Below are 12,500 nucleotides of genomic sequence, written 5' to 3' on the forward strand. Positions count from 1 at the left end.
TTTGGCCAAAAAAATTTGTCCAAATTTCATGAATTTTTTTGGGTACCCAAATGAAATAGGAAGTGGCTAATTTTTCAGGGAATAAACATATGTTATCGTAAAATAGAAATATGTAAAAAAATCTTCATTATTTTGTAAATTACATATATATCAGGGGCCATATATAAAGGTAATTTTTTGAGTACTTAGACATTTCGTAAAAAAATACATATATTTGATATATAATATGATATTTATGCAGGTAAAAATATACCAAAATATCACAATTTCTATAGGGAACAAGAATATATATAGATAGGGCAGCTTACGCTTCGGATATGTCCACAAAATGGCCGCCAACCACGCTGACTCAGACTCCCTAATCTGCCACTTGAAATGTAGGAAGGGTATGTCAATTTCAAGGTGTTATTTACTAATCTAATTATTATTGGATATGCATAAAAATTGTATGGTGGGTTGTTGGATAATTGTCGATTATTTTACGACTATAAAATTGAAATTCTGACCCAAAAAAAATTTTTGAAGGGAAATAAGATCGAAAAAAAAAAATGTAAAACAATATAATATTTTAGCTAAAAAAATTTGATGATATTCAATCAAAAAAAAAGTAAACAAAATTTTCCGACAAATAAACATCTAGAGGAATCATTACTCTGTGATAGTTCCTTAGTACGTAGTAATTTTGAAAGAATTGGGAAAAAACGAAAAAATGGCAATCACCGGAAAATCGAACACATACCTATATATACGCCATATCTGGCTAAAAAAAAGATAGGCATGGGTAGCCAGATCATCTAGAAACACTTTCCAACACTATAAAAATATAAGTTTTGCGACACTACTTGCCAATTCCTTACGGTAACATGACTAAGCGAAAAAATGCAAAACAAATAAAAAGGGGCACTCGCGGAAAAATGGCTAACATTCTAATATACGGCATTTCAGAAAAAGAAAATTCAGCCACGTGCTAGGCAAACCATCAAGGCACATTTTCCGACAAATAAACATCTAAATGAATCATTGCTCTGTGATAGTTCCTTAGTACGTAGTAATTTTGAAAGAAATGGGAAAAAACGAAAAAATGGCAATCACAGGAAAATCGAACACAAACCTATATATACGCCATATCTGGCTAAAAAAAAAAGATAGGCATGGGTAGCCAGATCATCTAGAAACACTTTCCAACACTATAAAATTATAAGTTTTGCGACACTACTTGCCAATTCCTTACGGTAACATGACTAAGCAAAAACATGCAAAACAAATAAAAAGGGGCACTCGTGGAAAAATGGCCATTCTAATATACGGCATTTCAGAAAAAAAAAATTTCAGCCACGTGCTAGGCAAACCATCAAGGCACATTTTCCGACAAATAAACATCTAAATGAATCATTACTCTGTGATAGTTCCTTAGTACGTAGTAATTTTGAAAGAAATGGGAAAAAAACGAAAAAATGGCAATCACCGGAAAATCGAACACATACTTATATATACGCCATATCTGGCTAAAAAAAAAATAGGCATGGGTAGCCAGATCATCTAGAAACACTTTCCAACACTATAAAAATATAAGTTTTTCGACACTACTTGCCAATTCCTTACGGTAACATGACTAAGCAAAAAAATGCAAAACAAATAAAAAGGGCCACTCGCGGAAAAACGCTTAACATTCTAATATACGGCATCTCAGATAAAAACAAAAGACATGCACGTGTTAGCCCAACCATCAAGGCACACTTTCTAACACATAAACATGAAAAAAAAATCAATAATATACGGCAATTCCTTACTATGTAGTAAATTTTTACAAATATTGAAAAAAAAAACAGAAATTGGCAACCGCAGTTAAATACCCAATATACCAATAACTACGTCGTATCTGACAAAAACAAAATCACGCATGGGTAGCCAGATCATCTAGACACACTTTCCAACACTAAAAAAGCAAAAGTTTTACGACACTATTTCGCAATATCTTACGGAAAAATGACTTGGCAAAAAAATGAAAAAAAAAAAATGAAAAAGGGGTACTTGCGGTAAAATGCCCGACATTCTAATATACGGCATCTCAGATAAAAAAAAAGACATGCACGTGTTAGCCCAACCATCAAGGCACACTTTCTAACACATAAACATGAAAAAAAAATGAATAATATACGGCAATTCCTTACTACGTAGTAATTTTTACAAATATTGAAAAAAAAACAGAAATTGGTAACCGCAGTTAAATACCCAATATACCAATAACTACGTCGTATCTGACAAAAACAAAGTCATGCATGGGTAGCCAGATCATCTAGACACACTTTCCAACACTAAACAAGCAAAAGTTTTACGACACTATTTGGCAATATCTTACGGAAAAATGACTTGGCCAAAAAAAATGAAAAAAAATGAAAAAGGGGCACTCGCGGTAAAATGGTCCTCGAGGTGATGAACGACATTTTAACTAAAAAAAAAACATGCACATGGTAGCCAAACAATCCACCAAGACTTTTCACAACTGATAACCTATACAAGTTGCACCATTCTACGACAATTTCATAATACGTAATAACTTTGATAATTATGCAAACTACCTTAGAAGGGTAAACTCGGTCGCGCTCGACCCCGACGCGTCTCAGAAATCGGGGAAGGATTACAGCTACAGCAATGCACATCTGGACACTACTAGAGCGTGTAGGGGAGACACCTCCTGCAGGTCGATCACCCACAAATTCAGTCACGGGGGTGAGTCACGTGAGAAAAACCTGTTTTTTTTTTGACGCTCGGGGTCGCGAACGACCCATCGTACCTATCCAGGGGTAGTATTTTTTACAGTGCTGGAAATAAACTACACCAGATCGAGGAAATGGTCTATGGCTATATATGGTGTGTCTATCTCTCTTTTCCTTATTCTCGCTCTCTTAGTTTCTCTCACATTCTTGTCTTCTCTCTTTTTTTCTAAATACTCAACTCTGTCTGTCTGTTTGTCTGCCTTATGATAATTTACTTATTTTCAGCATATTCATTTCTCATACAAATTGTGCAGATTTCATACCGTGATATGATGTTGTCTCTGTTGTGATATTTGTTTAAAATGCAAATAATTCACATTTGAATACTCTCTAAAGACCAGCAGATTAGATAGCAGTGTTTACCTTGCTGAATAAATATTTTAGCTTACAAATAATGCAGAATTTAATATCCCGCATTACAATGGGAAGTACGGTCTTATTACTGCAGTCCATTGCATCAAATAGATTTTTTTCGCAGTGATGACTCTGTATGGAAATTATTCCCGAGACTGATTTATATTGTCAATTTCTGATCTACATCTAAAACTGGTAAGATGGATCTGGATCTATAGCTGGCAATAAGGAATACAGATCTAAAACAAGCAATATAGCTCTAGATTTAAAGCAGGCAATACAAATCTGGATCTAAAACTGGCAATACGGAATACGGATCTGGATCTAAAACTGGCAATACGATCTGAATCTAAAACTGGCAATACAGATCCGGATCTAAAACTGGCAACATAGATCCAGATGTAAAACTGGCAATGCAGAACCGAATGTAAAAAAGGCAATGCGGATCCGGATCTAAAACTGGCCATGTGGAATATGGATCTGGATATAATGCTTGCAATATGGATCTAGATCTAATACGGGGAATATGGAAAATGAATGTGAATTTAAAACTGGAAATACAGATCCAGGTCTAAAACTGGCAATGTAGAATATGGATCCGGATCTAAGACGAGCAATGTGAAATACAGATCCAGATCTAAAACTGGAAATATAGATCCGTATCTAAAACTGGCGATGCAGAATACAGATCAGGATCTAAAATTGACAATTCAGAATATGTATCCGGGTCTAAAACTGACAAGCAGATCCGAATCTAAAACTGGCAATAGCTTACAGAACCTGATGTAAAACGGAGAATACAAATCCGGGTCTAAAACTTTCAATAAAGATCTGGATTTGGATTTAAAACATGGATTTCTAACTAGCATATTGAATCTGAATTTCAAACTGAGGATTCTATTCTAGATTCAACACTGAAAATGAAGATATTGATTCAAAACTGGAAGTTCGGTCCATTATTCAAAACTAACTACTTTTATATTGACTAAAAATAACAGTACAGAAAAGTATTTAGAGCTGGTAATCCGAACCTGGATTTTAAACTGATTGATTGGATAACATAAATTTAGAAGTAAAAACTGCCAATACACAGCTGAATTTAAACTTGCATTTATATTTAAAACTCTTCATTTGGGTCAGGATTCAAAACGACATTTTTCAGTAGGATTTAAAGACGTTAATTTCTATTTGAATTTGGAGATAGGAACCTGAATCTGAATTTAAAGATAGTACTTTCACTTAATCTAAAGCTGAAAATTTCGATCTAGATTGAAGATTATTGTTTGGTTCTGGGTTCAAAATAGTCTACGATTTATTTAAAATAAGCCATTGGGATCCAGATTTCAGAAATGCTTTTAGTCTATAGGTATTAAAAAAAAATCTATATAACTCATGCAATTAACTACAAACGCTAAAACTGAAAAACCAAAGCTGGATCAAGATATAAGTAACTTTCCTTTAATTAATACAACATGATATTTATAATATCGTTATAATTCTATCATATCAAAAGTAGGAGAGGAAAAGAGAATTATGTCAAGAATTTAGAAATAAATATGAAAAGTTGAGTAATAAAGGAAAGCATTTTAGGCCTTTCTCTTGACATCATCTGTAAATATGAGGAACACATAACATTAAGGAGTGATTTACTCTTAATCCAAAATTACTGGCATTTCTCGGACAACAGCACAATAGACCTTTTGCTCAACCTTGACCTTTAACCTTAACATATATCAATTACCGTGCATCTTCATACACTCAAATATGAACCAAGTTTGAAGTCTCTATGACGACGATGTCCAAACTTACGGCTGATTATGTGGATAAATTTTGCTTGACAGTGACCTTGACCTTTGATCTTGACCTTCCAAAATGAAAACATTTTCAACTTTTCACATAAGAGTTAATTCCTGCAACTTTCATTAGTCTATAATTCAATTTATGACAAGGACGGTGTTCACTAACGCAAACAAACACACCAACGGGGTAAAACATAACTTCCTTCCAACTTCGTTGGTGGAGGTGAATATATACACAAAAATAATTTCATATTACTGGTTTAGTAAAACCAAAAGTTAAAGGTACCTTTTGTTAAAAAAAGAAAAAAAATATTAGGTAAATATTAAAAATAATCGCCAGACAACGAAAGAACGAGAAAAAAACAAAGGAGAACTGATGATTGTAAATATGCAATTTCAAAAGACAAAGCCGATGATATTAGCAATTTCAAGAAAAAAAATTAGAAACTTTTCCCTTTTGTTCACTTGTGTCGGTCCTTAACCAAGGCAAGGGTTGAGGACTGTATTCTAATGTCCCTCATCTTGTAACTATACCAAAGAATCATTAATCAAACAACAAGTATTTGCAGTTCTGTTATAGCGCAATCAAGGGGGATTCTAGAATGTATATGAGAAACCTCAAATACTTTAGAAAAACATTTCGAAAGACAATTGATCTATATAAACAAATCGCATTGGATATGTTTAATGAGTATCTAAATTTTGAAAAAAAAAAATAAATAAATAAATAAAATTTGATCTCTGAGGGTTGATGTTGAAAGGCAGGTTTGGTGATATTAATGTGAGCGACTACGGGAAAATATATATAGATAGACGGACAGATAATAAACATACATCATATATGTGTGTGAAAGAGAGAGAGAGAGAGAGAGAGAGAGAGAGAGAGAGAGAGAGAGAGAGAGAGAGAGAGAGGGAGAGAGGCACGCTTTTCTGTAATACGACGTTTGACCTTATTGAATAGTGAGGATTTCCATTTAAAAAATTGTAATCACTGGCAGTTGAATTATTAGTCTTATTTTTTTTTTTATCCCATAGTTTATTAATATGAAAAACGCTTTTATATTCCTGTATCAGGAAAATGTATATGATCACGACATATCACAAGCATTATGACTAAAACCCTTATCAAAATACGATATTGTATCGTGAAATATATAAAATCTTAGAACATAATCAATTTCATGTCTGTATTCTCAAAATACCAATCAACATACAATAAAAGGTAACCAAGATGACACAAAGTAAACACTGACGCCGACCAATGGAAATATAAATCCAATACAAGAAAAAAAATTGGAAATTCATATACTTGGTGTTAACATTAATCTTAATTAATATCTTTCTTTTTAAATTACTTTCAAATTAAATCGCAAAACTAAGTGATAATGACATATTGATTTCTTGGTAAAACTGTAAAACATTAATCAAAACAAACCATAAAAAGTAAAATAAGAAAACTTTTGTACTATGAAAAGCTCATTAAAGTTGGTCCTTACTGACCACTGAAAAGTGACCTTCGAATTACCCCTTGAATATATAGATACTGTAGTAAGGACACACATACATACATACGTACACATTCACATATATACATATATACGAGCATATATACACACACACACACATATATATATATATATATATATATATATATATATATATATATATATATATATATATATATATATATATATATATATATATATATATATACATATATATAAATTTTATATATATATATATATATATATATATATATATATATATATATATATATATATATATATATATATATATATATATATATATATATATATATATATGAACATCATCCTCTCCTACGCCTATTGACGCAAAGGGTCTCATATTTCACCAGTCATCTCCATCTTTAGCATTTAAATAATTACTTCTCCATTCATCAACTCCTGTTTCACGATATATATATATATATATATATATATATATATATATATATATATATATATATATATATATATATATATATATATATATATATATATATATATATATATATATATATATATATATATATATGTGTGTGTGTGTGTGTATATATGTGTGTATGTATATATGTGTGTGTGCGCATATATATATATATATATATATATATATATATATATATATATATATATATATATATATATATATATATATATATATATATATATATAAATGAGTTAACTAGCAAATAGAATAAGTACGAGTTTAGTTTACAAACACGTGAATATTCAACGCAAAAGAACATGGTTAGTTTTACTCTTTTAATTAAATTGAGTCATAATTGACCTGATAAATAGTTCATTAGCCGAAAGAACTTTAATATATATATATATATATATATATATATATATATATATATATATATATATATATATATATATATATATATATATATATATATATATATATATATATATATATATATACATATATATATATATATATATATATGTATATATATATATATATATATATATATATATATATATATATATATATATATATATATATATATATATATATATATATATATATATATATATATATATATACACAGTATATATTATATTTTATTGCATAGATTTCAGGGTCAGATTTACCAACTCTGCTGTTAAAGAAAAAAAAAATTTATAAACTAAAACGGTTTTCATGAAGCGGATCAGCGTTAAACTAATAATTAGGAAGCATTTTTATACTCTTTTTATTTTATCCTAACTAACGGGAGTCAGGTGTATTATTTTCTGAACCAAATTACGTAGCAGCTATGTTGCATATTTTTTAATCTTAATAAAGATTATTTTTTTTTCATCTTTTTTTAAGAGCTGATAATATCCTAGCTATTGGCTGCAGTTTATGAGTTGAGAGAGAGAGAGAGAGAGAGAGAGAGAGAGAGAGAGAGAGAGAGAGAGAGAGAGAGAGAGAGAGATGGAAAAGATATATATATATATACACACACACACACACACATATATATATATATATATATATATATATATATATATATATATATATATATATATATATATATATATATATATATATATATATATATATATATACATACATTATATATATATATATATATATATATATATATATATATATATATATATATATATATATATATATATATATATATATTCTGAAGCAACTACGTTTAAGTTATTAAATTATATCTTCATTAAATTTTACACTGATACAATTCACTGCCACATATGTCTTAACAAGAACTACCCTCAGCAATAAAACACAAAAGATGTTATAAATGATAAAGACGTATTAACCTCCCCAAATCATTTCGATAAAACTTGACGCACATCAGAGGGACGTATGTCAATATCACACACCTTTTTTGAGCCAGTAATATCAATGGGAGTTGGTCATGCCTTGTTTTTACCAGGTATTTAGGTGGACAATCAATAACAATGTCTCCCTTTCTCCAGGTAATTGTGACTTCATCTTGTGATTGATAATTTGGCCTATTCGAAAGTAGTATGTTTATATAATATTTATCTCTGCGTAAATACATCATAAAGCTGTTGCTTTTGTTCCTTAAGGATTTACGTTCCGGAAAAATACATTTTATGTTAGTTCATAACTGTAAGAGTTCAAGTACATTTATGTAAGTGTATATTCATATCTGTTTACATTGTTCAAGAAAATTGCTCAAATACCGGAAGTGTTTTATGTATGAATACTATATATATATATATATATATATATATATATATATATATATATATATATATATATATATATATATATATATATATATATATATATATATATATATATATATATATATATATATATATATATATATATATATATATATATATATATGTATATATATATATATATATATATATATATATATATATATATAATATATATATATATATATATATATATATATATATATATATATGATAGATTACGATATCCTTGTGATGTGGATAGGGGGCCAACAACGTCGACGTGAAAGTGGGTGAAACAATGCTGAGGTTGAGAAGAGGTGTCCTCTCCTAAATCCATGTGTCGATGTACTTTACAAGTTTGGCAAGAACTACAGGTGCGGACCCAATTCTTAGCATCCTTAGTAATGCTGTGCCAAATGAACTTCGTCTTCAGCAGCTGTGCAGTAGAATAGCGCAAGGGATGTGAAAGGCCGTGAATGAAATCAAACACTTATCAGTGCATGGGACCAGGAATCCGCTGACATCACAGAGAAGGGTTGTGTTGGAGTCGCCGAGGGGGACATATTCCCAACAGAGGGATGTGCAGGATGTTCTACATGCTTGATACTCTGGATCCCGTCGTTGGGCTTCAGCCAAGGTGTTGTAATACAATCCCAGTTGAACGGCGGCTAACATGTTTTTTGAAAGGGCATCGCCAACGGAATTCATTTTCCCAGTGACGTGTTGAAGGGTGCAATTGTATTTAGCCACGGCGAAGAGATGTCGGCGTTGATGGGCGGACCAAGCGTCAGACTGTCGAGTGAAGGCGTGCACCAGAGGCCTGTGGTCTGTGGGAATGACGAAGGACATACTTTCTAAGAAATAGCGAAAGTGATGGACAGTCAAGTGCACCGCCAGCAATTTGTAATCGAAGGTAGAATACCCTGATCCTGCCTTGGGCACTTTTCTGCTGAAGAAGGCCAATGGGTGGGGCGAGCCATTGACCACCTGTTCGAGTACTGCACCAATAGCGACATTGCTGGCATCGGTGGAGAGGAGAGGGGCATGTGGGACGGGAAAAGGGAGAGCAGCAGCAGTTGATAGGGCATTCTTTTCGTTGCAGAAGGCCGCTTCTTGAAGGGGACCCCACTTTAGGTCTTTTGGCTTGCCCTTGAGGGGGGCGTAGAGGTGAGCAAGAGTGGCGGCAATGGCTGGCAGAAAACTGTGATAATAGTTATTCATGTCCTAGAATTCCTGCAGTTCTTTGACGGTCGTGGGTGAGGAGAAGTTCTGAACGGCTGCTACCTTCTCAGGGAGGGGATGGACTCCTTCGGGAATGATGCGGTGCCCTATGAATGACATTTCATTGGCTCCAAAGGTACACTTGTCGTACCGGACTACAAGGCAGTTTTGTTGTAGGCAGTCGAGTCCGATGCGCAAGTGACGGAGCTTTTCCGCATAACCTACAAAGAAGAGTAGGTCCCTTAAGATGCCATCCATGAGACGTTGAAAAGTGGCACCAGCATTAAAAAGGCCAAAACAGGAGTAATTGAAGGCTTATGTACCGAAGGGAGTTGTGATGGCGGTCTTAGGGATGTCTACTGGGTTCATAGGAACCTGATAATACCCCTTCAGGAGGTTGATGGTGGAGAAAACCTTCGCTTTGTGCAGGTAGGAGGTCACGTTGGTGAGGTTCGGGAGTGGGTAAGTGATCCAGTTTTGTTTGCATGTTTAGGGGCTTGTTATCCACACATGGATGGAGGAGCTGTCTTTCTTCAGGATGATGTGTAAGGGTGACGACCATGGGCTGGAGGCCTTTCGGCAAACGCTCCTTTCTTCCATTTCCGCGAACGTCTGTTTGGCAGCTGACAGTCGACCTGGTGCCAGACGTCAGAATTTGGCTAAGACTGGGGGTCCCATCATCTTGATATGGTGATAAATACCGTGTTTGGCAGGAGCCGTGGGCGTTTGGCGAAGTTTTGACAGAAAATTTCAGGGTATGACGTGAGGAGGTTGGCGTATGCATCCGTAGGTGCGCTGATGCGGAGAGAGAGCTTAGAGGGGACGGGTTGAAAAGGTGTTGACAAGTAAGGGTCTGCGTTGACCAATCGTCGGTGGGCGACATCGACCAGAAGGTGGAAATGAGAGAGGAAATCAGCACCGATGATTGGCAATGTGAAGTCAGCAACGAGAAACTTCCAATTAAATTTGCCGTTTCCAAACGATAATGTGAGGTTCTCGTAATGGTAGGTGGGTATCGCAGTTTGCAGCTACCATGTGGACATCGGCAGACTTAGACCGAGTACGTCTTGTCCCGAAGAGTTCCCTTAGCAAAAGAGAACAACAAGCATCCGTTTCTACCAAAAATCGCACGCCTATTCCTGCATTATGTAAAAAGAAATGTTTAGAAACACGGGAGGCCACCACCACGAGCGATTGCCTACTTACATGTTTTTTTAGCCACTGAAATTTGTTTGCGGCATCCCCGAATCTGGAATGGTAGTAGCAAAACTGTGGCCGATGAGCAGCAGTAGGTGGCTGTAGAAGTCGTTGGTTGGGGCACGAGTGAGTGGTGTGTGATGGGTGGTTTTGTCACCACTCCGGCACATCATGGAGTAGGCTTGTGTGTCTTACGGCATTCATGTCGGCTTTGGTTGATGTTATATAGGTGTCCTCTTCGTCAGGAGCAGTGGCGTTGATGGAGGCCTTGAAGCTCGTGAAGTGGCTGTCCATAAGGGCATCGGCTTTGGTTATCAAGTCCTAATGGGTAAACTATCGACATTGAGTATGGCAGCGCATACAGGTTCGGGTAAACAGAGTACCCAAAGGGCACGAAGTAGGTTCACCTCACGAGGAGAGCTGTCTGCGGCAGGTTGCAAGTGAGTGATACTGGTCATTTCCCTGATGGCGAGCAAAGCCCTTTAGTCCCCAACGGTTGTTTAGAGAGCTGAAAAAGCTTTGCTATATGGGCAGCTGGCGATGGCGAGTACTGCTGCAGAAGGTATGTTTTGAGGGTTATACGCTATTGGGGTGTCTCCTTGTTCAAAAGCAAGTCAAAGATTTCAGGGAAGGAGTCCTCGGGTATCGCTGGGAGAACATAATTTGCTTTGGTCATTGAGCGAGTCATGCCCTTGATGCGGAACTGGACTTCTGTGCGCCGAAACTAAGCAAAGGCCTCTCCATTGGCGAATGATGAAAGTTTGAATGGGGCATCGCCAACTTCCGTGGAGTCCACCATAGTAACAGTGAGCGGGGAAGGCGGGAGGAGCGAGTTCCACTCTTGGGTCACCAATGTAACGGGCCATGATTAGGTTGTGAGTCAAAGGCAAGATGAATGCAACTGAGTATCTTTTTTACGAAACATCGAGTATATATACACACTAGGTCCCGGTAATATGGTCACAAAACACAAACAAGCTATCTCTTGTCAAACCGGCAACCGGTTCTGTTAACAGTTAACATTGAAGTAGGCAGACAGGTTATTACAAGTTGCTGTTAGGGAGAGGGGAGAGCGAAGATGCAAAAGATAATATATATATATATATATATATATATATATATATATATATATATATATATATATATATATATATATATATATATATATATATATATATATATATATATATATATATATATATATGAAAAAGAGAAATGTCGTTACTATGTACGCTTGTGTGACACACGGGTGGTACAGATATGACATGCGGCAAGGCTTACAGAAGGCAATGTACGTCTTTGGCATTGTTTGTAATGGTTTTGTTTTGTGATATGACATGGGAGGTCTTGAATTGCGCTTTATATACTGTTTTTTTTTTCATAGCAATCTGTATTTATCTAATTTCTTAATCTTTATTCTTTTATTTTACTTT

Source organism: Palaemon carinicauda, chromosome 12, assembly GCF_036898095.1.
Source record: "Palaemon carinicauda isolate YSFRI2023 chromosome 12, ASM3689809v2, whole genome shotgun sequence".
In the NCBI taxonomy this organism is placed as follows: domain Eukaryota; kingdom Metazoa; phylum Arthropoda; class Malacostraca; order Decapoda; family Palaemonidae; genus Palaemon; species Palaemon carinicauda.